General features: G+C 34.6%; 1 pseudogene; it reads left to right on the forward strand.

The window, feature by feature from the left end:
• The first annotated feature begins 1,183 nt into the window (after positions 1 to 1,183).
• Positions 1,184 to 14,581, forward strand: LOC120165386 (annotated as a pseudogene).
• The last annotated feature ends 10,568 nt before the right edge of the window (positions 14,582 to 25,149 follow it).

The raw sequence follows: 25,149 nt of genomic DNA on the forward strand, positions 1-25,149 counted from the left end.
CAAAAAGGCTACACCATTGTAACATTTACATATGTTAACTATTATGTGAATAGCAATGAATAACAAATAGGTTGTTATTTGGTTGTTAGGAAGGATGTGCCAGCAAGGCAAGTCTGGTGTAACTGCTGCCAACTAAGAATATTCTAGCAGGTATTGTAAAACCATATATATGTGGTATTTGGGAAATGAAGAAGATGAGGTATTTGTTAAATCAAAATTCAACAACATATGGGAAAGATTACCACAATCCATGCTTAATCAACATGAAATAGAATACTTGAAAGGGAAACCAGCTCAAGGGGAAAAAAGGTAATGACAATGCAAATTTGATATTCAGATTTAGTCTCTTCCAAGTTTATATTATACATAGCAACAAGTTAAATATTTTGAACTAATTTAACATATAAATAATCTCAATATTAACACAAGCTAATTACTGTGAAAGATCAATAAATCCCAAATGTTAGACAATTGGAAATAAGTTAAGATCCTAAAATTAGTGCCGTTATTAGCTAAAAATCGCATTAAGTAACCTTGCAAACTGATAGAACATGTTGAATACCGGGGACAATGCAAACAAAGAACCCTTGAGATCGGATAGACTAAATTTAAACTTGTCAATTTTGACTCGAACTCGAAAACCCATCCCAATTAATCTGAATCCATCCCATCTTGGTTTCGACCATGAAAAGGTAATGATCCAAGCTATCCCAATTGAACTCGAAATCGTTATAATTAGATTTGATCTAAATTTAAATTCAAAATGACATGAATAAATAAATTGAAATAATAAATACTCTAACGAAATATAATCAAATTTGTAACCTATAAAAAGTATAAAAAAGTAACATAGTACATGAAGTAATGAGAAATTTAAGGGTAAATTACATTTTTAGTCATTCATATATTATTTCGTTTCTGTTTTGAGAAGAAAATAATTGAATGGTCGAACATAAATAAAATAATAGGTGGTGACTAAATAAGAAATTTACCCCTCATATTATCGAGTAGATATCAGAACTGACCAAAATATCCTTCGGAGTTCAGACAGATGTATTGCTTACGTGTCGTCTGTTCAGGAAGCCCCCGCAAGCAAAGGTTTCTTGTTTTGCAGACCCATCCCTCATGCGCTTTCGAAAGTGTTCACTTTTCTCTTGAATATATATATATTGGTTTCGAAAATAAAATTTAAAGCAGAAGATTCTCGGCATCGAAGCGGTTAACAGAGCAGCAGAAAACACTTTTTGTTCGACGAATTGGAGTAGATCTGGAGAACCAGCAGGGAATTCTCCGCGCTGAACGAGACAGCTCTACGCAATCGGCTATGGCTTCGTCGCCGGAGCATCGCCGCAACTTGTCCTCCGCCTCCTCATCTTCCTTTTCAGTAGAAATTCCGGTGAAAAGTGAGCAAGTGATATGTATCGATGCTAAAGAGATGGATAGTAGCAGAGGCTCCCATGAAGCCGCCAGTGGCGATGGTTTTCGCGCTGTAGTTGATCGCAGTGCATTGATTAACGGTGGCGCCGAGTCTTCAGGTGCGTCGAATTTATCTTCGTGAAATTCGCTGCGTTTTAGCGAAAGAATTCAAAATCTGAACGTTTTGTTGCGCAGTTTGTTTCTGGACTTTGTCTTGTCTATTATTGCCTTGGTCGAGTTTGACTGAAATTTTGACTTCCTCAATTTCATTATTGCATAATACCTGTCGCGGCTCATTCATTTGCTGTTATTAAATTTGATAGTGTAATTTGCTATTTGTTGAGTTTTATTATTTGCAATAAGAATAACAATCTATCACTGGCTTACGATTTTAACAGATATAAATTTGGAAGTTCATCTTGATAGAAGTTAAGAGTTATAAGCTGTTGAGAGCAGTTACTTCTCCAGCTGTAGTTTTAAATACATTCGAGTAAGCTGAAATAATAATACCATGATCATCTTTTCTTTGTTCTGTTCTCTCATTTCTTGGTTACTCATTCATGTCCAATGTAGAAATTCTCCACCAATGATGATTTCTCACACATCTTAGGTGTCTCTATTGGGACTGGGCAATAGATGTAGGCATTATAGCCTTTCTATTGGATATTGCTTCCGCGAGGCAACTGAATTTTATATTCTCTTTGTTATTAGACAGCCTTAAATTTGTTCTATATTTCTTACTGCATTCAGGCACTGTTCGTAGAAGTTTCTCTGAGGTTGGAACATCACCTGTGGAAACTCCAAACATTGAAAAATTGGATTCAAGCCAGCGTGAACTTGAAATACCAAAAAATGAAGCACAAAGACAACGAAACATACTTGCTGAAGAGGCTGCACAGATTTTTGACAATAATATACCTGACCAACAGAAGGTATTAAATTCTCAGGATGAATCACCTGTACCATTCCCTGTTTTCTCAATTTATATTTGTAAAACTACAATTAACTGTCTTCTGCATGAGTACTAGATGTTTCCGGAGAATGATTCCATGACACTGATTATTCTAAGTTAAGAACTTTTGATTGTGAAAGTGCTTATAAGTTCTTGGTGGAAAAATTGAATACCTAATGGTTAAAGAGGAATGTTCAAATTGTTTTCTTCTATATGGATGATTGTGTTGCAGTGTCCATATCATTGTGTGAAACTGCCTAGTCCACATCCATGCTTTGTATTTGACGAGTATCTAAGAATTTTGCATATGATATCTAAATTCTTTCTTAACAAGAAAGAAAATGTTGTTGCAATCAGTTGTTTGATGTTATGGACATGTTGATAAATGTATAGAATTTGTAATAAATTCAATAATAGTATATATACCATCTCAACAATTTGAGATAGTAGTATGACCATGTCGGAGGACGTAAGGACAACAAGCATGGAAAATGGAGAATAGGCGATAGTTACAAGACAAAATTCAGAGGAGATACATATTTTTTGTCCCTTTGTATATTAAATGGATAGATATGTTTAAGCAGTCTTAGGGTGTCACAAGCAATTTTAATATCTTTGTTTAAGGTTTTTTTTTTGTAAGTTCATCCTTTCTTTTTACTAGACTCTTCTCAAGTCTAGAAGATTTTTTTCGTACTACAGATTAGCATTAGGTCAGATAGAAATATACAGTAGGATCTATGTAGAATCTGTAACTAATAGTTGCTTAACTTGCCATGAAAGGAAAGTACTTACCAGGGATCTGCCCAGGCTTCTTAGTATTGTTTCTGTTGTTCCATCATCTTTTTATTTCAGTGACTATTCTTAAAAATTGCCTTGATAACTGGTTTCTTGGCTGGTGTTACAGGTTGATTGATCATTTGAGATGTGTAACTGACAATGCTATTCAATCTTATAAATCTGTGCAGCTTAAATTGTTGAACAGAATAGTTACTGTGAAAAATGATGGGACTGTGGTGTTTGAAGTTCCTGAAGATGTTGAGCCCCATGCTCTTGGTAGTGGGCGGAGAGATGAATACACTGAAGTTGCTGAAGAAGAGGCGCTTGATATTCAGGATATTCCACCGTTGCATATAGTGATGCTTATAGTTGGCACACGAGGAGATGTGCAGCCATTTGTTGCGATTGGAAAACGTCTCCAGGTTAGGAAATAATTTTTTATGTGGTTGATTTTGCTATTTTGCTAACGTGAATAACTCTGGAAGCCTCTAACTACTTTGTAACCTCATTTGGGGTTCTGGTAATATGCGTGCAAGTGGAAATTGGAGCAATTTTCAACCAAAATTAAGTTGAAGACTGAATTATTGCTCATGTTTGTTTTCTTTATTTGTGTGTGTGTGTGTGTGTGTGTACATATTATATATAACAAATTCTGTATATTTAAGAAGAGCCAGGGAATGCTTCTTGCTCCTCAAGTTAACTTAGGGTAAACTAGATGATAGGAAAAGAAATTCTGTTGTAGTCCATAAAAAAGCAGCTCTCTCTGAGCAGGTTGCTTATAGACTAGAAACGTTATACTTGGTGATGATCATTTAGGTATTTGCTGCCTTGATCAGGATCAAAGTGTTGCTTGCTGTTATTATGTCAATATTGTTGCTCATGAAACGTAGAGTGTTGGAGGAATTTCTTTGTTTGCCTGTGTCTTGATTTATTGCTCTGAATTAGGTTTATCTTCAATACTTAAAACTAGAAATTTAAAGTTTTTGATACCTTTTTTTCTGGGTGTTTAAATGCAAAAGATGGTTTTTATGCAGTACCAGTTTTCATTTTGTCTAATAGGTATATATTCTTTCGAAACCTGGTTGGCAACAATTAGCATGCTGCTTTTGCCTCACAAGCTTGTTCTTACTGCATTGTTAAGAAAAGAATTTAACAATTAAGTTCAATCCTTTTTATTGTTTGTTTAAATTTTAAAATGTTAACATTTGAAAGGATGTTTTCCATGCAGGATTATGGTCATCGTGTAAGGTTGGCGACTCATTCTAATTTCAAAGAGTTTGTGCTGACTGCTGGGCTGGAGTTCTATCCATTAGGTGGAGACCCAAAAGTTCTTGCCGGTTGTATGTACCTAACCCATTATTTGATGATTTTCTGGTGTAACGTTCTAGGGATTCTGATAAGATTATTTTGAGGTGGTTCCTATTTGTAATTAAAATTAGTGCCATGCGGGATTATTAACATAAACATAACTGCAAGACATTTTTCATTCATATTTGCAGCTGTAGCGCTGAACCTTCTTGTTACTTTTAAGTTGTCAATAACTCAGCTTCATATGAAAAATGTACGTGTTAAGCTTAAGATTGACCGGTAAGCTCAAAGCAATATATCAATGAAACTGAATGTGAATAGTTGTTAAAAGTTTGGATCTCCTGCAGGGCTTCTTAATGATTTCTTTTACCTTGAATTTTTTCCTATGAGCAGATATGGTGAAAAATAAAGGCTTCTTGCCATCAGGCCCTTCTGAGATTCCCATTCAGCGAAATCAAATAAAGGATATATCTACTCTTTGCTTCCAGCTTGCAAAGATCCTGATCCTGATTCTGGTATCCCTTTTAAGGCAGATGCAATCATTGCAAATCCTCCAGCATATGGTTAGATTTCATTACTTTTTTACTAGTTATTGTGGTCTTGCATATATATATATGCAAGACCACAATTTTTTAAACTGAAGCATTAATTTTTTAAGGGACTAAAAGAGGAATTTGACTATTAAGGGGGGCAGGTAGGGACTAAAAAATTTAATGCTTCAGTTTAATCCCTATTTGCCCCTTAATTAAACGGAAAATTTTCATTTTTGCCCCTCCTAAGAATTAATAATTCAATTTAAGACCTTTTAACACAAGTTTTTGGCTTCGCCCCTCCCCCCCTCAATTTTTTTTTTAATTTTATGTTGGCCACCCCAAGATGATATTCCTAGCTTCGCTCCTACACAGACACACATAATCATGTTTAAGTATGTGCTTATGGGTCTGAATAATGGAAATAGGGTGGTTTCTAAGATTTGATGTTCCAGTTCCTCTTATTATATCTTTGCATTTATTTATCATGCATACATAAAGGCCTTTCGGCAGTACTGACTATTGAGTATGATATTATTCCTTTTAGCCCTCCGATTTTAGCATCTTGGTGTAGTGTGAAAGTTTATGCCCAAATCTTAACTTTGATATGGACAAGTAGATTCCTAATGAAGTTGTCCCTGTTTGAGAAAAGATTCTGGTGGGAAAATGTGATGATTTCTCTTAGTATCACTGTTATCTGTTTGTTTCTGGAATAGAAGTACTTTATTCTTGTTTGATTTGTTGGTTCAATATTCTGATAGAAACTTTTTCAATACTGTTTAGGACATACCCATGTGGCAGAGGCATTAAAAGTACCAATTCACATATTTTTCACAATGCCATGGACGTAAGTCTTGTCTGGGTAATGTTATCTATAGATGAATTAAATTTTGCTTTAACATCTCCAAAGCTAGCAGTGTACAATTTTCATTTCTTGTTTTGCATCAGTCTTTTGTTCTATTACATGATTTAATGGGCCCTCTTAGACTGATTTGCACAATTCATTATTGTTTCCTCCAGGCCAACAAGTGAGTTCCCACATCCTTGGTCCCGTGTGAAGCAACCAGCTGGATATCGAGTGAGTTCTGTGAAGTATATTCACATTTATCATTTTTTACTATGTATTTTTGTTCTCCTTGTCATTATGTTTGTTTGTGTTTGCCGTAGCTTTCTTATCAAATTGTTGACTCAATGATTTGGCTCGGGATAAGGGACATGATAAATGATCTTAGAAAGAAAAAGCGAAGTTGCGACCAGTCACATATTTGAGTGGTTCCCAAGGCTCTGATTCTGACGTGCCACATGGATATATATGGAGCCCTCACCTTGTTCCCAAGCCTAAAGGTGGTGGTTGGTATAGGTCTAATTGTAGAGTGTAGAACTTAAAAGATATTACTCTGGTTTTTAATAAGCTTGTCTTTTTTATTTTAATTCTTTATGTCAGTTCATGTTCTCTCCATCTTATGCAATAAAGCGCGACATCTTCTTAGAAGAAACAATATATTCTGTAACAGCTTTACATGCCAGCAAGAGTTTCTCAAACAGACGGATGACACTTTTATTTTTCTCCTTCAGATTGGGGACCTAAGATTGACGTGGTAGGCTTTTGCTTTCTTGATCTTGCAAAAAATTATGAACCTCCAACATCACTCGTACAGTGGCTTGCAGCTGGTCCAGAGCCTATATATATTGGATTCGGTAGCCTTGTGAGTTTGATTTCTTTTCTCATTTATCATTTTCTATATAGTCTTCTGTAGTTTATGAATTTGTTTTCCCTATTAAGTAGCAGATATTTCTAGCAGTGCCTTTTTTTTTATAAGAAATTTCTAGCAGTGCCTACTTGAGAATTTAAGTTTTTCTTTGCACTGCGAAATCCATTAATAAGTTATGCTATTATAAATCCCAAAATATTTTATACTATATAGAGAAATGGTGACCAGCCAAATGGGCTTCTCTGTTGAGCGTAATTTTGTCTCTTTCTCTCTCTCATATTTTTACTGTATGTTGAGATCCTTAGTGTCATAGAAAATGCCTGAATCTATTTCCAGAATCAATAGAAGTTTGGTGGTGCCGTGGATGTAACCTTTCTATGAAACATATTGTCAGAGAAAATCACAGAGGATCAAATTTTGTTTACTTATGATGTGCTCAGTAAATCTCATATACAAAGAGCAAAACGATTACTTCCTGTATACAACAAAAAGTATTGGGGACACCTAGTTACCTGAAATTTATGATTTATCTTGGGGGATTTATAATAGAGCTGTAGTACAATGTTTCTTGCCCTGGGTAAGGATTACATCTGAAGTTTGGTCTGTAGAGATGGGTTCCTTCCCTTTTACAGGTCAAGAGATCTATCAAGATACAGAATAACATGGCGAGATAGGTTAAGAATTTTAACGGGCCTTGGTTGTAAATTCTTTTTCCAGACTTCTCAATTGAAGATACGAATTTGGTTTTCAATGTTGATGAATCTGTTAAGGAATTTTTGGTTTACTAAAGCCTTTCTCTTGAAATCTCAACCATAAGTCTAGCTGTGCTTGGTCATTTCCTGCTTGTTTTCTTTTTGTTTCCTCGTGATACGGAAAGGTTGTTCTCTTTAATTTCTTATGTTGAGGTTTTTAAATGTTTTCCTCCAGACGTCTCTAGTATGCTAGCTAGGGATGCTGCTGAAATTCATAAATAGTTGTAGAATTTTGGATAACAACTTATGTACTGAAACACATCAGTGACAGTGTCTATAGTGTTGCAACCAGAAATTTCATTGCTTCATTATTTACTGTAGAAATCAGAGTAATTCTCTGTAATTTCTTATTCTTTTCAATATTTACATATTTATATACAAAATATCTCTCTAAAGTAGGAAACTCTAAGAAAGGAAAAATAATAATCCTAGGATATGATCCCTTAAAATAAGGGATTGTAGAAATCTATTTACAAAATCATATTCTATAGGAATGGTAACAAATCATATCTCTATAGTTCCTACACTCCCCCTCAAGCTGGAGAATATACATTGTATAATCCCAGCTTGAATAGGAATTTATTGAAAACAGGCTTTGGCAAAGCCTTAGTAAGAATGTCTGCAACTTGTTCTTCTGAAGGAATGTATGAAAGTGTGGCTATCTTTTTGTTAACTTGATCAGCAATAAAATGCCTATCAATCTCAACATGTTTTGTCCGATCATGTTTAACTGGGTTCTTTGCAATTTGTATAGCAGATTGATTATCACACAAAACTTCAAAGTGATCCTCTTGATTAGTGACAAGTTCTTTCAGTAGTTTAAGTAGCCAAATTCCTTCGCATATTCCCAATGCTAGTGCTCTAAATTCAGCTTCAACACTACTTCTTGAAACAACAGATTGTTTCTTACTTCTCCAAGTTGTAAGGTTTCCCCAAACAAAGGTGCAGTAGCCACTAGTGGATCTCCTTTCAGTAAGGTCTCCTGCCCAACTGGAATCTGTAAAGATCTTAACAGTTCTGTCTTGTGTCTTCTTAAACATTAAACCGTGTCCTGGAGTTTTCTTCAAGTACTTGAGAATTCTATTTGCTGCTGCCATATGCTCTTCAGTAGGATTAGTCATGTGTTGACTTATCACATTTACAGGAAATGCTATATCTGGCCTTGTCAAGGATAAATAAATTAGTTTCCCAACTAATCTTTGAAATTTCTCTTTGTCTACCAAGGACCCATCTTCTTTGTTAAATTTCAAGCTTGCCTCCATTGGTGTATCAATCGGCTTACAACCAAGAAAACCAGTTTCTTTGAGTAAATCAAGTACATATTTTCTTTGGTTGATCACAAGTCCTTCTTTTGACCTTGCCACCTCCATTCCTAGGAAATACCTTAGCTTTCCCAAGTCCTTGGTTTCGAATTCCTTATTTAACAACTTCTTCAAATTGCAAATCTCTTCTTCATCATCTCCGGTAAGAATTATGTCGTCCACGTACACAATAAGGATAGCTTTCTTATTAGTAGAAGTCACCTTGATGAAAAGAGTGTAATCGCTGAGGATTGCTTGTAGCCGTTTTTTAGGATGACTTTAGTGAACCTCTCGAACCAAGCTCTGGGTGATTGTTTTAACCCGTATAGAGACTTGTTGAGCTTACACATCTTGTTACTTCCTTCAACAGACTTTAAGCCAGGTGACAACTTCAAGTTGGTGTAATTTCCAATCGCAATTTACAGCCAAACTTAGGAGTACTCGAACAGTATTCAGCTTCGTCACAGGTGCAAAAGTTTCTGTGAAATCTATCCCATATGTTTGTGTAAAGCCTCTTGCCACTAGTCTCGCTTTGTATCGTTGGATGCTACCATTTGAGTTATACTTTACAGTAAAGATCCATTTACAGCCAACAGCCTTTTTTCCTTGAGGAAGGTCCGTAACAGTCCAAGTAGCATTTTCTCCAATGCACAAATTTCCTCTTCAACAGCCCTTCTCCATTTTGAATCCTTTAAAGCTTCAGCTATGCTTGTGGGAACCTGTTCTTTATCCAAGTTTGCTGTAAATGCTTGAAAAGACGGCATCAATGAATTATAACAGCAAATTTTTCAATAGGATGTTTGGTGCACTGTCTAACCCCTTTTCTAATAGCAATAGGGAAGTCATCTAGAGTAGGGGAAGTGGACTTACTGATTTCTTCTTCTATTTCGGCAGCTGGACCCAAATCCAATTCTCGGCAAGCATCAGATTGCAAAACAGCCTCAGGAATATGTTTTCTTTTCCTTGTATAGAAACAGAGTTGTTTGATTGGTGTTGTTTGTGGAATATTTTGAATGAGAGTAGGTGTATTTTCAGGAAGGGTATTTAAAGTGGGTATGGGTGAAGTAGTGATAGGTACTACCGGTGGATCAATGGAAGTAGTTACAGGTGACAAATCTGTAGGTAAGGACAAAATTGGTGGCAATTCTGAAGGTTGAGAATGAAGAGTAGGAGGAGATACCTGATGTGGCTAAAAATCCTTCCATGTCTCCCCCTGAATTTCAGCCTGAGTGAAATAGAGATCTTGCTCATAAAATGTTATATCCATAGTGGTAAAAAATCGTTTTGAAGGAGGATGAGCATTTATAACCCTTCTTAAGTGAAGAATACCCAACCAGTACACACTTTAATGATTTAGGATCTAACTTGGACTTATTAGGAGCAATGTTTTGGATAAAAACAGTACAACCAAATATTTTAAGTGGAAGAATGGAGGAGATAGGTTTAAAATGGGGAAAGTATTGCAAAAATATAGATTGAGGTGTTTGAAATTGTAAAACCTTACTAGGCATTCGATTGATTAAATATGTGGCAGTTAATAAAGCTTCCCCCACAAATATTTTGGAACATTAGTGGTAAATAGAAGAGAACGAGTAACTTCAAGGAGGTGTCTATTTTTCTTTCGGCAATACCGTTTTGTTGTGGGGTGTCAACACAAGAACTAATCTGAACTATGCCTTTTTCCCTGAAAAACGCACCCAAAGACTTAGCAAAATATTCACTGCCATTATCAGATTTAAAGAGCTGAATTTTAGACCCAAATTGAGTGAGAACCATGTTATAAAATTGGGTAAAAACACATGCAGTTTCAGATTTATCTTTTAGCAAATAAGTCCAAGTTATCCTACTGTGATCATCAATGAAAGTGATAAACCACTTACAATTATCAGCATTCTTCACCCGAGAAGGACCCCAAATATCACTGTGGATCAAAGCAAAAGGATGAGAAGGCTTATATGTAGCAGGAGAATAAGTTGATTTAGTATGTTTGGCAAGAGAGCAAACTTTGCAAGAAAAAGAATTTGGCCTTTTATGAATGAATAGAGCAGGAAAAACTTTTGCAAGATAGTGAAAACTAGGATGACCTAAACGATAGTGTCATAACATAACATTATCAACTTTTTCTAAAGCGGTAAAAGATTTCGAGATTTCGGTTTTAGTAGAGGCATGAAGAATGTAGAGACCATTCTGCAAGTTGGCCTTACCAATCATCTTCTTCGAATTCAGTGCCTGCAAAGTACAATCAATATCATTAAAAATTGCAGAGCAATGCAAGTCGGTGGAAAGTTTACTAACGGAAACGAGATTACAAGCCAGATTTGGTACGAAGAGGACATTTTTAAGTACAATCTGGTCATTGAGAATAACAGTGTCATGTCCTTCTATTTTGCACAAAGAACCATCAGCCGTTTTGACAGCTTTACCAAAGTTTGGAAAAAAATTGCAAAACAAATCCTTATTACCAGTCATATGATCCGTAGCACCAGAATCGAGGATCCAATTAGGGACGACTGGGAGGAGAAAAAAACTGTAGCATGAGGTTTACCTTTTGGTTCTTTCATGACCAGATTACCTTCTGATTGAGCAGCAGAACCAGAAAAATTTTCTGGATTTGAAGTGATCTCCGGAGTAGGAGAAGTTGTGGACATCATCTAGGTTGGAAAGAAACCGTAACCTAAGCTGATTCCATGTAGAAATCAGAGTAATTCTCTGTAATTTCTTATTCTTTTCAATATGACAAATTACATATTTATATACAAAATATCTCTCTAAAGTAAGAAACTCTAAGAAAGGAAAAATAATAATCCTAGGATATGATCCCTTAAAATAAGGGATTGTAAAAATCTATTTACAAAATCATATCTCTATAGGAATGGTAACAAATCATATCTCTATAGTTCCTACATTTACAGGCTAAGCATTAAGGTTGTGAGCCCTAAACAGTCAATGACTATCTTGTCTTACCTTTTTAAGTAGCTCTTCCCGCTACATGTTGTTTGTTACTCGTAGGATGAAATGAAGCTTTTGTTTATATTTCAACTTTTATTGCTTCTTTTTCTAACCGATTTATACTATTTAATGGAGCATGGTAAAATCCTTAAGAGCGAGAATACTAGGATTGAAATAGAAAAATACAATAGAATTTAGAAACCCTTCGTTGTTGTTCCTAGGGCGTTTGTGTTTTGTCCATTTTGTTAAGCATAGGATTGATAAAGATTTGTTTTCTAGTATGTTTTGTATGAGTCTTTTGCGTTGCCGATATAAAACCAAGCCTAATGAATGCGATAAATGACTGCATCTTTTGATTGTTTTTCCTCTTTTTCATTGGATACAGACTCGTCACATTGACCATAAAAATAGATTGTTTCTATCCTGAATATAGTGAATTTATATCAGTGTGACGTTGGTTGGTTGCTATTAGATATTGTTCTAACTTATTTGATCTTACATATACGGATTTTATTTTCTTCGAAGTATGTGATCTTTTTGTACAATTCTTTCAACTCATGCCAGCCAGTTCAAGAACCAGAAAAAATGACCCAAATAATTGTCGAAGCATTGGAACAAACTGGACAGAGGGGTATCATTAATAAAGGCTGGGGTGGCCTTGGTGAATGTGAGTTCTTTTCTTCTTAGTTTTTACTAACCTAGCTTGTGTGCATATTCACTTAGCTGCTTTGTCATTTATTCTCAGTGGCAGAACCCAAGGACTTTGTTTACTTATTGGACAACGTCCCTCACGACTGGCTATTCTTGCAATGCAAGGCTGTGGTGAGTTCATTACAAGAGCATGGTTTTTCTTGGGATTCTTTTTTGTTATATCTGTTTAGCTTCTTTATTCTCTGATTGCATTGTATTAGTGGTCAACAATTTGGTCACGTTTTATAGTAGAAGTTTCTTTGAGAGCTGTTGTTGGAAATGTTTGCTTGGTCTTGTATTCTTGTCCTGCCTTATTGTCATGAATGATTACAAGTTTGACACGAAAAATTCACAAATATGCAGCCCTTCCCCTTGTCTTAGAAAAGGGCAAAAGCTCTAAATATTTTGAAACTAATATCACTTTGGTTCCTCCTCAAACTTCACATATGGGCTCTTCTTGTTATAACGTGACTGTCATTACTTTAGGAAAAAACAGTTTTTTTGGGTAATGGTATTCTTTAATGAGATGCTTACTCTATTGGCATGGTGATCCCTATGCTTTATCTCAACTGAAGCACGGACAACAGCTGATGCAACCTATTCTCATCTTAGAAGAACCTAGTAAAAAGGCTAAGGTCTCACTGAGGTCAAATCCGCGTTGTTTGATAACTTTTTACGTGCTATGAACAATATCTGCTGATACTTGCTCATTTTTAGATATTTTGATGGTATGGAAATCAAATATATTGATGGATAACTAAGGTATGGTGGGTGCTCAATACCAGATGGTATGTCAAAGAAGTTTGGCATTTATGGCTAGGGGAGGTCGCATGATGAAAGATTCGAGCAGAAGCCAAGTGATGCTACTAACACATAATTTAAAACGAGTTTACTCGAGCGTAAATAACTTAAAAGTTGCTGAAAGTGGTAGGCAGGCATAAAGCTATATAACATGCTTATGAGATATGAGGATTCACAAGTATTTGATTATTCCTGTTATTAACCTTCGAATTGTTATCACTTGGATCCTCTTAAATTTCTCTGATATCTTATGTTGCTTTGTCTCTTAATTTTAATTGAAGTACTAGTGTTCTAAATCCGTCTGTCAAAGTACCTGGACTTCTTTTTGAAAGTATCATATATCTGGACATGAATACGAGGATGTGGTCCTTTAAGGACCCTCGAAATACATGGAAAACTTTGAAAAGAAAAAGGACTGTATTGGATATTACCATGATCTAACACTTGGACTTGAGTTCAAGTAACAGTCTGATATTTCTCATGTTTGCCACTTCAAGTAGTTTCTCTCGAAAACTTACCTCTCCTGTTTGGTTTGACCGTCAAGATCTCTTCTGTTTTCCCGATTTCAGGTTCATCATGGTGGGGCTGGAACAACAGCTGCTGGTCTTAAAGCAGCTGTAAGAGCAAAAAATTTTGATCTTTGTTGTTATTTTTTCTACTTCTTGCTCCATGACTAGCTGCATTCATTGCCTTGCCTAGTACAATAACCTTGTGCTTTGGTTTCATTTGGCGTCCACCTGCCTTTGATCCGCATTTCTGTCCTCAATATTAGTTCCCAACAGCCATTGTACCGTTCTTTGGTGATCAACCTTTCTGGGGAGACCGAGTGCATGCTAGAGGAGTGGGACCTCCTCCCATTCCGATCGATGAATTCTCACTTCCCAAGTTGATTGATGCAATAAAATTCATGCTAAACCCAATGGTAATTCTTTTCATTTTTCTATTTTGAGTCGAGGGGTATGTTATTTGGGCTTCGGTGCGAGTGCTGAATATGGGTTTGTGTTCACCACCGTGTTCGAGCAAGGCCCATTTGATGCTCATTTGTGTGTGTAAAGAAATAGTTTAAAAGAAATTCTTTTCCATGAACTTACTCATGAGACATGTCAGGTGAAAGAGAAGGCCGTTGAACTTGCCAAGGCAATGGAGAACGAGGATGGGGTAAGTGGCGCAGTAAAAGCATTTTTTTAAGCATCTTCCTCGCAACAAGCCAGAACACGAGCCATTGCCAGAGCCGCCATCCACTGTTCTACATCAAACGATGTTTCGGTTGTTCATGATTCTGGTATGTCTGTTTCTTGTAAATCTTTTCACTTAATGTGTTCTGCAGTGTCCTCCATTGTCGTCCTCTTCTCACCTCAAATCTAGCTAACATCCATGAATTCACATCCCTGCTTCTAGAAATATAATTATGTACATTTGAAACCACATTTTAGTGTAAAACATTAATTAACATTCTCATAGGTAAAAAAATGTCCTTTTTCTTTCATCTTTTGAGTTACCATCATTCATAAAAAAAAACGTAAAATTACTGTTGTCATTCAGTTTTACAGTTTCTTGACGTATTTGATTAAGTGGAACTGTGTGGATGAATTCAGTTGAGATTTTTAATCTATGCTTTCTAAGAGTGGAACTAATTTCTTTTTGGTAAAGTACACCCATACTCTCTAAACTATTCCAAATTTTAATCGTTTTGGTTAATGATTATTAGAGGGTTAATTTTTTGAATTAAATTAAATTAGGACTTTATTGATACAATATGTAAATAATAAGGGTCAAGTATAATTATGTTATATCATTAATTGTTACATTAACATCTTCATTAAATGTTAATGGCAATGAATAAGAATAATAATCAAGTAATCATAGTTATAACTTGACCAAAAAATAATTTAGACGTTCTTGTTAATAATTATTTTATAAATTTAAACCTTGTTTTCTTTTCAAAGCTATAAATAATGTATACATACTTACAAAAGTTGTTATTTTGGAATTTTAAACGAGCAAGTAGTCCACTTAGATGGATGATGAATGTAAAAGAGCAGAGCTAATTTAAAATATATTATGAGTTTTACTTGGCTCAGGAGCAGAGCTAATTTAAAATATATTATGAGTTTTACTTGGCTCAGGAGCAGAGCTAATTGATAGGTAGCCAATGTTCTCTATAAAATTTCAATCAAATAATTTTTAAATGTGTATTTTATAAAATTTAATTATTTAAAATAATTATAACTAAAGTTCAAAAGTGTCGAGATTAAAATTTTCAGGTTTTAGCAATGTTTTTAAAATCGGACCGGACATTGAACCGGTGAAGGTATTGGTTCACTGGTTCAATCGGGTTTAACAGCGATTGAACCGGATTTTATATAAAATAATATTTTTTAATTTTACATAATATTCAAAGCAATATTAATATATGTAACACTTTTTTAAGTTTACAATATTAAAAGGTATAAAAATATCATAACATATATAAATTAAAATCATAAAATCAAGTGAAAAAAATGATTCAATCAACTACAACATAATTTAAGGTAAAACATAAAATAATAAATATAATTATAAACTATAATCAAAAAAATAAAATTAGGGCTTAAAAATCAAACAAATGATGTCATTTGGTTTAATTTTTAAAAAAAAAATCCCACATGGCTAAGAAACATAGAAGAGCATCCCAAAAGTTTAAAGAGTGAAAATATGAGAAAAAACAATCCCACATAGCTAAGAAACATAGAAGAGCATCCCAACTTACTTCTATAAATAATAGAGGTAATTTGACATTCAAAATCATGGAGCTTTTGGTGAGCACATAGCAAACTATTATTTCGCTTCAATTGAGCTCAAATTTTAGGCTTCAATCGAACTTCTAAATTTTTTTTGAGTTCGAGCCTTTTCGAGTTAAGTTTTAATATTATATTTCGAGTTCGAGTTGAACTTGATAATTTTTAGCTTGTGAGTTTTTTAGTCGAGTTGAGCTTACTTTTAAAGTTTTTGAGTTTGAGTCGAGCTCAGCAATACTCGAATTTGACTTGGCTCGTTGAACAAACGACGTCGTTTGATTTATTTTTTTTTAAAAAAAAAGAAAAAAAGTGAACCGGCGGTTCAAACCGGTTTTCAGCCGGTTCAGGTTTGCTCATCCGATTTTAGGGGTTAACCGGACGGATAGGTCACTGGTTCACGGTTCAACCGGTTGAACCGGCCGGGCCAGTCCGGTCCGGTCTGGTTTTAATAACATTGGGTTTTAGCGAGGTTAAAAAAGGTTACTAATTATCGTCTGTTTCAAGATTATATATAATTGCTTTTCATTTGTAAGATACGGACCTATTTGGTTTACGTTTGTAAGATATATTAAATTGATGCTCAACTTGAAATTACATTTTCCATAAGAATCTCTATAACCAAATGAATGGAAACAACTCAGATACATTAATGTAGTTAATACTACACTGCAAATCTTTAAGCCATGTTTATATATAATTATGAAATATTTTCATTCTTGTAATTTTTCAAATTCAATTATGATAATATAAGAATCATTTAGTAGTTAAAGATTATTGTTTTTTCTTGAGGTTTTAGGTTCAAGTAGTTATGTCTGTTGGGTATATGTACATTGTTAATAATTAAGAAAGATTATAAATAGATAAGAAATTTAGATATAACAAATACAATAGTTCTCTTATAAAAAAATTATTCTTTCACAATTTTTTCAATAAATTTGAATCTTAAAATATGATTTAATAAATTTAAACCTTGAAAAAAAATCTATTAATTTAGTAGTTCTTTAATAAAAAATTATTCTTTCGCAATTTTTTCAATAAATTTAAATCTTAAAATATGATCTAATACATTTAAATCTTCAAATAAGATCTATTAATTTGACTAAAATTTTTTTTAATCAACTCTATTGAATACTTGATACTTAATATAAAAAGTGTCCTAATAACCAAGAAAGGAAGAGCTGCTTGTCATTGAAAAAGAAAACCAGTTTTGAGTAAAAACATAAAACAATGAGCTTTTTCTGCAGAAACATGTATTTCTTCATCGTTTTAGGAACATTAATGGCGAAAAATCATTCATCTTCAACCTCTTCATTAGCAGCCACCAAAGACCAACAAAACATGTTGTACACGGCATGGCACGTCCATTCAGTCAACGGGATGAGCAGCAACAAGATCTTGTTCCTCCACTGCAAATCCGGAGACACCGATCTCGGGATCCATAACCTGACCGTCGGCAATGAGTTCAAGTGGAAATTCAAGCCCAGCATCTTTGCGAAGACGCTGTTTTGGTGTTTCATGGCTTGCCGGTCCGACGACATTCAGGCGGATTTCAACGTGTTTTGGGACGATGAGAACCTGTTTTATCGGTGCAACTAGAAAACTTGCATTTGGACTGCCAAAGATGATGGAATCTACTTGAAGAACAAACCGGAAAACTACGATGAGTTTCAGCACAAATGGGAAGGTGGGAGAGGGCTCCTTGCGAGTTCCACCATTGCTTGAATGTTTCTGGTCATATTTTGGTTTTGGTCCCTCTACTATGTTCAAAACTTGAGATTGAAGTATAATGACTAAATCTTAAATTAAGTATAGAAGAGGGAGCAAAATCAAAATTTGACCAAATGTTTGGGATATGAGCTTTACGTTACCAGAATATATGCATGCTATGTTGTAATAAAATAACATGTAACACCCCAATTTAGGGGCTAAATTTTAGAATTATAAAGGGGTGGATTTAATTGGTATTTTAGGAAGAAAATTGAGGATTAAATTAAAAGTTTTCAAAACTTGTAGCATGTTTTAGAAGTGAAGGAAATTTAGGGATCAAACCTTAAATTTTGCCAAATAGTGTCGGCAGAAACGCATTATATGCGTGAAATTCATTTATGAAATCAGAAATGAAACTCAAAATTCCTCTTCCACAACTTCCAAACTTGATTCCGACGTCGTCCGACATCCGATCGTTGATTTGAAAACACCATCGTGTTCGTCATCAACCGATGAACAAACCCATTAAATCAATTGAAGTGAAATGCGGTCAAACGCCGTGAATTTCGAGACAAAGTTTCAACGTTGTTTTAGCACCACATCCGAGAAAATCTTAAATTCATCGCCTATCGTTGCTCCATTTTTGACACCTCCCGCACCATTGTGTTCCTTGTGTCGTTTTGAGTTCGTCGGTGTCCTCCTTGTCTCCAGCGGCGGAAGCGCGTGAGGAGGTGAAGCGGTCATAGTTTCGGATTTGTTGAAATCGAGCTCTCCACCGTTCAAAATTTTGAAACGAGCTTGGTAAATGTCTTAAAATGCCATAAAATAATTTTTAGAAATTTTTCCGGGATTTTTAGGGGCTCCGAGGATATCGCACGCGCCTCATGCGCCGCCCCTGCGCGTGGAAATTATTCTACACCGGTTAAAAGAAAAAAAAACTCAGGTGCTAGTTTTGTAAATATGTTTAAAAGGGTGCCTAATATGTAATTACTTTCTGTTAAGGTGATATTTGTGTAAAATCGTTAACCGTTGACTTTGATCGAAAAAGTTAAAATTTTGAAAAGTCATCTTTTCTATTTTTCAACGTCCCGAATCCGTTTTTGGAGTCCGTTTTGTCAAATTCGAACTCGGTAAGCTGGTTTTCATTGATTTATCACTCGATTCGATCCGTTTTTCGGAATTAAGCTCTGTTTTTATATAATTTATGTTATTATGTATCTGAGGAATTATTGGGAGATGATTTCAAGATCGAGGGCATTCGAATGGAATTTATGGTCGATCAGTATGGCATGAAAATCGGTAATACATTACTACCTCTTTATGCTTTATAGAACATGTTGAAAATGGAAAACTGCATAGATGTATATGATTAGACTATTATGCATGTTTGTTTATGGATGGAATCGAATCGAATACGGTTTAAGTGATAAATTATGAAAATACTTCGATTAGGTAAAATTACGAAAATACCCTTATATTGTAATAAGGATAAGAATTGACCCTGTAAGTTGGATAAGAAGTTTGTAAAGACATAATGATTTGATGAAACTACTGATGTGTGTATGGAAAATACTAGTTTTGCTTATGAAATCTGGATAACTGATTTCTAAACCCAAGATGGCTTGTACAAGATACTAGAAGTTGACAAGGAATAATTTAAAGTTTAGAGATTATCCCGGAAAGCGATTAACTATAGAATCTCTAAATTATCTTTGTTAAGAGTATAACACCGAAATTATCTCGTTATGAAATTATGAAAATGCCCTTGAGAGGTAAAAATAGTCTAAGTTGACTCTGAATAAGAAAGTAACATGAGAATTAGAACTTAAACCGATAAATTACTGATTTGATTATTGAGATCCTATTATGTATGGAAAATTCCTGATATTCCGTTAGTAACATCTGAGAAAGCATTTAACCTAGAAATATCTGAGTTGAGTAAGTTCATGAAGAATAATTTATCGATGGAGCTCTTTTATCAGAATTGTCGAAAGGCCTGAAGTAGATGATAAGTTTGAATTAAATAATAAGACCGGAGAAGGAAATGATTGAAATACCTAGATCTGTAAAATGACCAAAATACCCCTAATGGAAATGATTAAAGAATATCACCAAGCCTAGGAATGAATGGATATCCTCAAGCTTTGAAATGAATGGAAGAACATTGAGCACAAAATGACCAAAATACCCTTATGTCCTAGACTAAGTAAATGTCTTGAATTATTTAAGAAATTCAAATAAACATGGATGTTGTACTGCTCTTAAAGGTTATGGAACACAACTTAAGCCGGTCATCTAATGCTAGTGCTATAACAGTACTTGAATGGCATAAGAACCACTTGAATGCTTGTTCGTCTCCTCAAGTTTGAATTGATGATAATTCTGTAAGTACTCAGCTCAGCTCAACGCTAGAGCACATTAAATAGTAAGAAATGGATATACGTAAGATAAATCAACCATGAATACCAGAATGACTCTAGGATATGATTAAATTGAACTGAAAGGAAATGCAATATGTATTTGAAATTCAGAAACGTCTGAATTAATCTAGAAAACTCTGAAGTAACCGGGATAAACTTGATTGTTAAACGAACTAAGTAACCTTAATGACTGAGGATTAAATAGGTGATTGGATGAGTATGGAAACATTGTTGAACTTATGATGAATTGTTCTTATGGGTCATGAACCATGAATCAAGTACGTCTATATGTTTTGATATAGTTAAAACATGGAAATGAAATGAAGACCCATTCAACGATGATTCTAAAGGTGATCAATGGACAAGAATTGTTAGTATTAAAGAGTGAATACCCTGGAAGGGTATTGAATGGACTCATCGACATGCATTAGTTCTGAGATTTGTTCAATTCGAATAGTTCGATAAACTGATCGAGCAACATGGATTGTGAATGTCTTGAATCTTCGTTTCTCCTTTATTAGCACAAATCACTCCGGACATTCCTGAACGTTTTTCTAATGCACATGAGAAAGTAACGGAATTCTAAAATATCAACCTTAAATGTCTTATTAGATCGGTTAGTAATCAATTCTCTTCAATTGACCTCGTTCCTAGAATCGGATCAAATTGCATAAGTTCCTGTTATCCATATTGATGACTACAAAATGACTCTGAGAAATACTTGGATCCTCTAGTGTGTTCCATATATATACATGATGGTTTTATATGTTTTGAAATGAGTTTTAACGCAAGTACTGATTTACTGGTTTATGAACCATGGCAACATGGTATATGATTATGATTATGATTATGGTTTTATCGAGAGAAATGAATTGTTTCTGATTTATGGAATCACGGAAACTATTGGTTTATGAATTATGGTTTTATGTGTCACTGGTTATACTCGAACTGTTTTACTGGGATATTATATGGGTAGACTGGAGGTACATCTCTAATCAAGCTGGAAATTTCTTACGGACCTAAGGTGATCCTTGGGTAGACTCTCAAGCCCCAAGGCACTCCCTTGGGTTAATCATTTGACTACTTATGATGTACAGGTGGAAATTGGTTATACGGATTATTTTATTATCTCGGTTATAATATATTACTGGATCAAGATCCATGTATTACGATTTACGGATAATATTGATTTCTACTGGATTTTTATATGGATAGAAACATGGAGTATGGAGCACAACCCTGATCCGACTGTAAGTCCTTACGGACCTAAGGATATCTTGGGTAGGCCCAAGGCATATCCTTAGGTTGGTTCCCTTTGCTGTGTGCATAAGGTAACCCTAAGATCTAAGGATGCCCTTGGGTAGGCCCAAGGTATATCCTTAGGTTGGTTCCTTTTTGTTGTGTGCTTAAGGTAACCCTACGAATCTAAGGATGTCCTTGGGTAGACCCAAGGTATATCCTTAGGTTGGTTCCCTTTTGCTGTGTGCTTAAGGTAACCCTACGGATCTAAGGATATCCTTGGGTAGGCCCATAGACCTAAGATATATCCTTAGGTTGGCTCCCCTTTTGCTGTGTGCTGAGGGCAAGCCCTATGGATGCAGTTCTGTGGAACTGCATAATGGAGTTTGGTTGGGGGTTCAAACTATGGTTTTAAAAGATTTATATCTTTCACTGGTTTTGATTGGAACACACTAGACATCCTATTCGATCTCCTGAAAATGACATACTTTGAATGCTTCCTATGAACTGTGATCTTCATGGCTTCAACTAAATGAACTACTAACCCCAAATTATTCCGCAACTGGTATATGGTTGATTCAATAAGGAAATTATATGGTTTCCATTATCTGCATGTCATATAGCATCATTTGGTAGTTTTGTGTTACTGAGCTTTCCGAAGCTCACTCTATTAATCACCATTGCAGGTTAAAAGAATTGTACCAGTGCAGCTATCGATTTCAGTAAGGGAGTTCTTCCGGCGTTGTTTGCAGAGTATGATACATGTGATTAGGGGGCATGTAATTGTATTTTGTTTTATATATGAGTTTGAAAATCTGTTTTATTTCTGATACTGATAAATTTCATTTTGTATTCATAAATCATTTTACGAGTTTACATGATTAAATAAAAGTTTTAAATTTTCCGCTATTTTTACGGTGGGTCGCTTCGGTGGCTCTAATGTGACAACTCGGATCGGGCTATCCGCATCGGTCTGAGGGGGTTACATTACCAACTTTTATTGTGCATTATATTTTTTTCGTTAGAGAAAGAATTAAGAAATTTGACTGTAAGGAAAGCATTTAACTAAGTTTAGAAAAATCAAAATTGATTTAATCGACTTCTCCAAGATATTAAGAGAAGAATAACCAACTTTTAATAGTATATATTTTTTAGTTCACATATGAGAGTTGACTCGAGATAGGTTGAGTTGACTTAAGATCATATTAGGCTCTTGAGATATGTTGGGTCTCATTGAGAGATAATTAAAAATATGGAGGGATCGATGGTGTAATTATCCACTATTAAATTTGTGGTTGAATTTAACTTGATTTTTCTATGTCAACCACGGGATATTAGGGGATGGAGAAGGTTTTTTCACCCACCCCATTTTCTCTTTATTTTTCATTGTCTTCTTTACTTGTTCTCTCTATAATTTTTTTTGGTATTTTGTTGGAAGTATCATAGTTAAACCAAAATAAGAAACATTTCCATTAAATCATGGGCTTCAAAATGAGATGAATGTCACTTATTCTAAATATAAGCTTAGAAAGGATTTAGAGCTCGAGGTCAGTTCATTCTTGATATTTTTTCACCGGCATAAATGATTAGAACCTCTCTTACTTATGATTCAATTAGCGAGAAATAGAGGAGAGCGTTCTAGTGCTAGAGACAAGGAGAAAGTTGGAGGAAGTTGAACTTGAAGTCTCTATTTGATGATTTTGAGTTTAGTGTATTTCTAATATTATGGTATACCATAGCACTCATAAATGCGATACGTAATGAGTGGTGTATTATTGTTTGGACGTGTCGAGTGATTTCATGTTTGATGATCAAATTGTTGTTAAAACATAATTATAATTGTGTTAAATGAACATATAGTACTCTTTTAGACTTTACAAATAGAGTATGACCTTAAATGTAGTGTATAGATGGGATTAAGAGTAATTTCTGAGCTTAAAATGACATTATATGAGTTTTAGAATTAATATCGTTCTTCATATATCTATGCACATGGTGTAGAAATCTAAACAATTTACTTTCGGAATATTGATACCCTTGCTTGAGGTATCAATGATGTTCATTCATTATCAAATATTGAGCATCGATAGTGACTAGTGACTACAAAATTGGGATTTCAATGTGCTAATTTAGTATCGAAATTATCCAAGAGTATCAATATCATAGTATCAATACTAATAGTTGAGAAAAGGTTGTTTTGCCCCTGGAAACACACGAATATTGTTGAGTTAATCGATTGACGAAATCGACCAAGAGGGGGGTGAATTGGCAATTAAAATTTTTAAAATTTTGGTGGAAGCTTTTACAGAAAATTGAAAGTAATTGCACAACGATTTAGAGTGGTTTGACTTTCTCAACCAAAGTCTACGTCCACTGCCTTAGCTATCCACACTAAGGATTTCCACAAATTCACTAATTTGTTTCTTTTGAGGGCAGAGAGTAACCTTACAAACCCTCAAGAATTATACCCCAAATTCTTGAGAACACTCTCTCCCAAAGAGAACAATACAAATTTGCAAACTTACAAGGAAATCCTCACAAGGTAGATTGTTTGCACAATTCTAGAACAAAGAAAAGAACACTAAAAAATGAATACAATTGAGCACAATAAGTGTTCTTGAAAGCAAACTGAATATTGAATGAAAAATAGGCTTGAAATGCTCAAACTTGAGGTTTGATGCTTTTCTCTTTGATTCTCTCTTGATTCTAGTTGCTTGATGTTTCTTGTTATTGATCAATGGCTTCTAAGCTTGCTTAAATACACCTTGAATCACTTCTGAACGTTGGGGATGATTAGTGAAGATAATATAGCCGTTTTAGTGTGAAATCAATTAATAAAACAGCTTGGAACGTGGGGGGAATCGGTACCCCTTAAGGGGAATCGGTTCCCTAAGTGTAAAATTCAAATATTTCGACCGTTGAACAGGGGGGAATCGATACCCCTGGGGGGGAATCGGTTCCCTCCAAGAATACTGGAATTCTCGGAGCCAAACCATTAAGGGGGAATCGGTACCCCTTGGGGGGGGGAATCGGTTCCCTCTGGACAAACTGTAATTTTTGGCTTTAAAACGGTTCGAAATACTTTGTAAAATTATTTTGAAATTGTTTTAAGATTAAAACTTAATTTTACACTTGAGTAAGGATTAAAAATGACTTTTGAAAGATTTGGAGTAATATTTTGATATTCGAATAATTATATCGAATATACTTAGAAAATCATTTGGAAAATTTTAAAATTCATTTAACTTAATTTGTTATATTGAAATATCAAAATGTTTTCAACAATCTCCCCCTTTTATATAACAAAATTTTAATAATTTTAAGATTTTGAAGTCAAGTTTTGAAATTACTCCCCCTTTAACACTTCTCCCCTTTAAAACATTTAACACTTTAAAACATTTAACACTTCTCCCTTTTTTTTGTTAAATCAAAAAGACTCGTAAAAAATTTTAAACAAGGTTTTGAAATCATTTAGCCAATTGAATATAGTTTAAGCTGCTAAGATCACAATCAAGAGAAACGTTAGCTATTAGTTTCATAATCAATATTCAAAATTAATGTGACATGGAAAAATTGATCATATTGCTAAAATGATGTAAATGATGCAATAAATTAAACTAAACCAAATATATAAATTCAAACAACCAAACAAATTCAAAGTCTAGCAATCCACAAAATCAAACATTCCAAAATATTCAAAATGTTGAAACAATAAGCTTTAAGTTCAAAGTACTAAAGCAAAACGCATAATCAATCTTCCGTAGGAGGATCGGGAGGAGGAAAACGAGCTCGCATAGCGGCCATCTCATGTGAGAGTG

This window comes from Hibiscus syriacus, unplaced genomic scaffold, assembly GCF_006381635.1.
Source record: "Hibiscus syriacus cultivar Baekdansim isolate YM2019G1 unplaced genomic scaffold, ASM638163v2 tig00111582_pilon, whole genome shotgun sequence".
Taxonomy (NCBI): Eukaryota; Viridiplantae; Streptophyta; class Magnoliopsida; order Malvales; family Malvaceae; genus Hibiscus; species Hibiscus syriacus.